Consider the following 6,738-nt stretch of genomic DNA (forward strand, 5'->3'; position numbering starts at 1 on the left):
CCATTAGGATGTAATTTCTGAAAAGAGAATGAAAATATTCATTTTATTTCTTTTATGGTGTTATCTCTAGCACTGAACAGTACTTGGCACACAGTAGGGCCACTATATATACAGCTGAAGGAATACAGACATATCTTCTCTATAACTTTATGCATATATGTGTGTGGTGTGCACACATGTATCTAAGTGAACTTGGAGACTGGAGGTTAACTTTGGAAGTCATTCTTCCGGAATGGCCCACTTTTTGTTGTTTGTTTGTTTTGAGACAAGCTCTCACTACAGAGCCTTGGCTGGCCTGGAATTCATTATGAAGACCAGGCTTGTTTTCCCCATGAGGTGCTTATTCCCTCCCCACTACCTCCCCAGTACACTTGGTTTCTGAGACAGGATTATTCTCTAGCCTGAAGCTCACTGATGGAGCTAAGCTGGCTAACCAGCAAGCCCCAGGAAATCTACCTCCCCTGACACCTCAGCACGCAGATTACAAGTGTGCGCCACCGTGAATGAGTGCTGGGGACCAAACTCAGATTCTTGAACTTCCCTCTTTTCTATCATTTTCCCAACTCAGATATTTAGATAGCTAAACTTACCAATCAACTTCTTTGCTTCCTATACCACTGCAACAACATAAAACATCTAAGGGCCAGCAAGATGGCTTAGTAGGTAAAAGTGCTTGCTGCACAAGCTTGATGCCCTCAAGAAGAGAATTGACTCCACAAAGTTGTTCTCTACCTCCATATGTGTTTGTTTCCATGTCCATATGACACACAGAGAATAATGAATGACTCTAATTAAAGTATTTGAGCTAAGAGTGACGGCAAGCACTTGTGAGACTGAGGCAGGAGATTGTGAGTTAGACGCCCACCTGAGATCCTACTTAAAAGGAAGAATGAAAGAAAAAAATGAAAAACTTGGTGTGTACTGGAGGTAGTCAGTAGAATCAGAAGCTTGAGGCCATCCTCAGCAGGGTTTGAAAATTAGGGTTCAACAAAACAATAAACCACATGTCAGTATAAATAAACACAAGTTTTTGATGAAATCATAGTTTTAGTACCCTCTCCCCCCCCCAAAAAAAAAAGTAGGGCTTAAATACAACATATTGCCTTGCTGTCCCCTCGATGAATAATCTTATTTAAGCACTGCAAGATATTTAGAGATTATACAAAGATTGTAAATATCATGTGTATTTCTTCAGTACCTAGCAAATCTTAATGTGGTCTGACACCCTCATAACAAGAACCATTAATATCTTCTTCTATATCCCTGAAAATAGTTTAATCGCCTTTTATATATTAAAAGCTAGTTAAAGAAGTTTGGGATTTAATTTAGTTCAGTTTCTAGAACTAAATCCTAGTGGTATGCAGGGGCCCTGGGTTCAATCCCTGTTGTAATAGGAGGGGCGGGCTACGTCCCCGGCACCCGGCCGCCTGCTTGGCTAGCTTATGCCCCGAAATAATTACATGGAAACTGTATTCTTTTAAACACCACTTGGCCCATTATATCTAGCCTTTTCTCGGCTAACTCTCGCACCTGGACTAGCCCATTTCTTATAATCTGTGTAGCCCAAGAGCTGGCTTACCAGGAATGATCTTAACCTGCGTCTACCTGGAGTGGGAGAATCATGGTGACTCACTGACTCAGCTTCTTTCTCCCAGCCTTCTGTTCTGTTTGCTCCTCCCACCTATGTTTTAACCTATCAAGGCCAAAGCAGTTTCTTTATTGCTTAACCAATGAAATCAACAGATTGATTATATGACACTCCCACATCAAATCCCCAGCACAAAATAAATCAGGCGTGGTGGCACATGCCTATAATTTCAGCACTCAAAAGGTGAGAGCAGAAGGATCAGAGTCATCCTTAGCAACTTAGCAAGACTGAGACCAACCTGAACTACGTAAGACCCTGTCTTGCATGGGAATAAAGCTGACACCAGTCTGGAAGCTTGATCTATGCTAGCTAGCTTTCATAATGTTGGAAGGTGCTATGGACAGTATCTGGTTAATAATCAACAATCTTACTCAGCTGAGAGCCCTGCAAAGTATAACAATTATCCTGGTGAGATACGCCCATTGGTGCAATAGTAGCATGACTGTTAAGGGAGTAACTGACTATTTTTTTTTAATTGGGTATAAGACCTGCTCCACAAAATGGAACTCATGCTTGATACCTTTAACTGGTAAAAATCCTGTGGTTGGCTAAGTAATATATATGCCCTAAGGAAGAACCTAACACTGCTATTCTGCTAAGTGGCCATAGTAATAAACTGCCTACTAAGTTTTTATCTTTACACCTGTAGAGTATTACATCTCTCAGTCTCGATCAGAGAAGCTTCTTTTTCTAGTAGATGGCAACTAACACAAAATGCACAGTTGGTCAACATGCAGAGAATAAGAGACCATGGAAAGTTCAACTTTTTAACATCTCTGTATTCCCTACCCCCACCAAGGCTCAGGGATCGTCACAGAAGAGAAACTGCAGAAAGACTGTAATAATCAAAGGGAGTGGATAACTTCTGTAAAACAGGACTTTCTGTGACAGGGACACTGAACACATGAACTCATAGCAGCTGGGGCTGCATGTACAAGATCCAGTCAGCCACAATTCCAGCATGGATGGGAGAGGAGACCAAGATGTCCCGTGCATAGCTGTAGAATTGGCAACTGATGACTATGGGGAGGGTGTCAGTTTTCTCAGGGACGCGGTCCCTTAGCAGTTACCCATGCAGCAGATGGCCCTGCACCTATGCACATATAGGCAGCACTCAGAGAACTCTGTGAGTTTTAAAAAGAGCACATGAGGGGCTGGAGAAGTGCCTCAGTGGCAAGACCACGGCTACTATGGCAGAGGACCTGGGTTTGGGTACCAGCACCTACATGGCAGCTCACGACCATCTGTAACTCCTTCCTACTCTAGGGGACCTGAAATACTTTACAGATCTTTGTGGGCACAAGGCACACAAATGGTACACAGACATTCATGCAGACAAAACACCCATATACACACAAAATAAATTTCTTTTTAAAAAGAGTAAATAAAGTTAGAAGGAAAAAATGGTAGGGAGGATAAGGGAGAAATTGGAAGGTAAGAAATGGGGAATGGATTTGATTAAAACATATGCATGTATAAAATTCTTGAACAATTTTAAAAAAGACCCCCATCTTAAAAAAGAAAGCAAGCTTTCCTGAGGACTAGCTTTCATGGTACCAGATGATTGACATGCAAGCTTTCAAAGGAGAGAAGCAACCAACAAAGAGTCCTACCCAGCTATGATGTCTATGAATTACAACAACCGCAGTGGCACACACACCTTGGTGCTAACCAACAACTCTCTAATTAGACTCAAGATCTGCTCAACAACAGAAATCATGCCTGGTACTGGAAACCTAGTCTCTGTAGTCCTAGTGACATCATTGGTCTTGGAGGAGAACCTATAACTACCACTTTACTAAGTCAGCATAATCTGTAACTACATTCTAAACATTTGTCCTTATACCCGCAGACAAGTGTGGTCCTAGCTCCTCATCAACAAAACCTCTCTTTGCAACACACCAATCAATCAAAGCACAGAGTTTTGGAGCGCAGTCCCAATGGATATACCTACAAAACAACTTTTGAACCTAAGGCTCAAGGAACACTGAGAAAGAGGGTATGCAAAGACGGCAAGAGCCAGAGAATCGAGGAGTTTCCTATGAGACCGTGTCTCCCGGTAAGGTCAGAAGCGATACCCATAAAGCCTCACCAACATGACTGCATAAACATGAGCTCAACAGGGACAGCAGGGACGGCAATAGACATGCTGACAGGGCAGGGGAAAGTCCATGAGGCCTCAACCCCACACAAAGAACTACAGGCAACTAAGGAAGGGCTGAGGGTGGGAGAAGTAGTCTTCCATACTGAGTGGTCGGGCTTGGAGAAACAAAGCTTTAAAGTGAAAGCAGAATAAACAAAGCACTAGCAAATTCCTTTCTGAGCAGCCTGAATGATACACAGGGCTGTCTAAATTAGTCCACTGCACACTTCTACATTCAATTACCTGTAAACAGGAATGGCCTTCAAAACATAATGATGTAATTCATACACTCCCCCTAGTCCCTATCCATCTCTATCTCAATCCAAACACAAGCATACTGAATCAAAATAAAAGAACTAAACAACAGTGGAAGCTTGGCAGAAATCGGAAATCACCTTAGCCTTAAATTATTTGCGTAATGCGAACAGCCCTCGGTATGCACTGTGACTCGGCACTTTCTGATCCCGAGACAAGAAATGAGATGAAGGTGTCGTCTCCTCCCTGGCATTAGCTAAATAACAGAACTAAACTAAAGAGGCATCTGGAAAACTCAGAAAATGTCTGAAGTGCTACAAGGCTCACACTGACACAGGCTTAACTCAGGCTCACGATGTCAGGAATGACAGTGTCTGTCAGAGGATGCACAGAACTATTCTGAAATAATTTGGAGACCTACAAAATTAGCAGATAAAATGCTGACAACAATTACAACTCAGAAATGAACAAAATATTATTAATAAATTTTCAAAAAACGGTTTAGAAGCAAGTAATAAATAAACAAATAAGGTAACAGAGCTGAGGGAATCTCCTGACACTGGTCACCAGAGCATCATAAGTTAAAACTGAATCAAGTGAAGATTTTTTTTCCCCCTTACAACACAGCAAAAAAGAAAAAAGATAAATTAAACTAAAAGTGAAACCAAGGGGAAAATCCTGCTCTATTCAAACTGTTCATGGACAGAAATAAGATAAAAATAGTAACTACACAAAGGTACTTCCTGCCGTGTGCAGCAGAAACTGACTGGAAACGGGGGAAGAAATGAGAAGAGTCAGCAAGCAGGAGACCTGGGAATGTTAGAACATGAGAAGGGCCGGAAGGGCATTAATCGCATAAGGAGGAGTTGAGGAAGCATGGGAAGCCAGGGATGCCAGTGAATAAAGACAGCAGGCTCTGCCAGGAGGAAGGTGGGCCCAAACTAAAGTTAACACTTCACACTACAGGTAAGAGCCAGCACACTGCCTTTCTGTGGTTCTGGGGACAGAACTTGGGACCTCAAAACGCCGATTTATTCACTAACTTATCACAAAGCCACAGCCTACTTGAGAAAATCAGAGCAGTCGCATCAAAAGTTGCCGTTACTTTTCTACCCTTTTCTTCTTTCCCAGAGACTGAACCCAGGGCCTCTGTGCACTCTACACAGACACTCTCCCAACTAAGCCACATCCCCCAGACCTGTGGATACTATTGAGAAATACCGTCTTACACTAAGGAAAAAACCTCAGGAAAGGAAAATGCTACAGCTCACTCTTAAAAGAAGGCAGAGCCAGGCTACCAGTTATATAGTCTAACTTCACAGTTCTGCACTGTCTCATAGGAACCTCGCAAATTGGTGAAAAGTGGAGAAAGGCATTTCAGAGTATTACACGAGGGAAAATCCCTGGCCAACCTTTAAATGATTAGTAATAGGACTTACGCTCTTGAATTACTGGGGGTTTTTGTAACAGCCAAAGCCGTCAGTGAATGTGGCTTCAACATCTGTCAGTAGGGTTGATCGGGTTGCTCTGAGGGTCTAGGTGGGTGTTCCCTTTCCTCTTCATTGCTCCGTGTACGTGCCCTCCTGAAACTGGATATTGGTAGCTGTGATCCCCTGTTGGAAGCTCCAAATAAGTTCCCAGGGCCAGATAGATATCTCTATCCTATTAAAGAATTTAGACAGCATTTGAGACTAGCTTCGTGTTATGCAGCAGAAATGTCTATAAAGCAAGCATATTGGGGCCTCAAATAAGACAGGAAGTTTCCCCAGGTTATGAATCAAGGAAAATGTCACAGGTGACGGAGCATTTTGATGGGCAGAAGGAGCATCTTAGTTTCTCATCAGACTCCTTAAGTGCTCAGGCTAAATTTCAGAAGTCATGAAATTGGCATGGCAGGAAAGGCCTTCCACAACTAGGTCAGGAACCATTGACAAGAAAGGAACATTATTACCTCGATTGACAGACTTGGTCAAGCATTTGCTTACCAGCTCAGGTTTCAACAGACCAGGAGTGTTTTACTCTCGGAAAAACAATTGGATGGCAAGCTGTACATCTTAGCACGTGGTAGAAGCACAGCATCTCTGAGCTAAAGCAAATGACAATCAACTGGCAGCCACTAAACGACGGCACGCGGCCATACTGCCTTTTGCCAACCGAAACTTTGCTGTTAGCTAATTTTAAAGCTGTCAAGTGAGACACTTTAACACTTGATCCTGGTGGGACAGTGTGACCTTGGTTTATCTGGACAGCCCAAACCAATCGTAAAAGGGCGCTTTTGATACTGTGTAAAGAACTGTCCTTTCTTCTATGTGACAGCGTGGCTACGCCTTTAAAATCCGTCTGCTAGACATGTACATATGTATATATGAGTATTTATGAATGAAATTGTTTCCCTACGCGGGGATGCTGAGGGGGAAGTTAAGGAGATGAAATGAATTGGTGAACGTGCTGATAAAATCACATCAGGGGTGTCACACGCTATTTGGGAGCCGCACACACTCACACCCACGTGCTGTTTTTCACCGCGGCCCCGGGAGTACCACCCCGGGATTCCAGGTCGGCTTCTTCCCTCGGGCCTCGGCTGCACCGAGAGTTCCTTCCGAACGCCGAGCAGAGATCTCCTCCACGGAGCCGCGGCTCACGCGTGGCCGAGCGGCGTCAGGAAATGGACCCCACCTGCCGCTCACCGGCG

The sequence above is a fragment of the Microtus oregoni genome, unplaced genomic scaffold (genome assembly GCF_018167655.1).
Source record: "Microtus oregoni isolate MIOR12 unplaced genomic scaffold, Mior012 000004F_ref0000308, whole genome shotgun sequence".
NCBI classification, from domain to species: Eukaryota; Metazoa; Chordata; class Mammalia; order Rodentia; family Cricetidae; genus Microtus; species Microtus oregoni.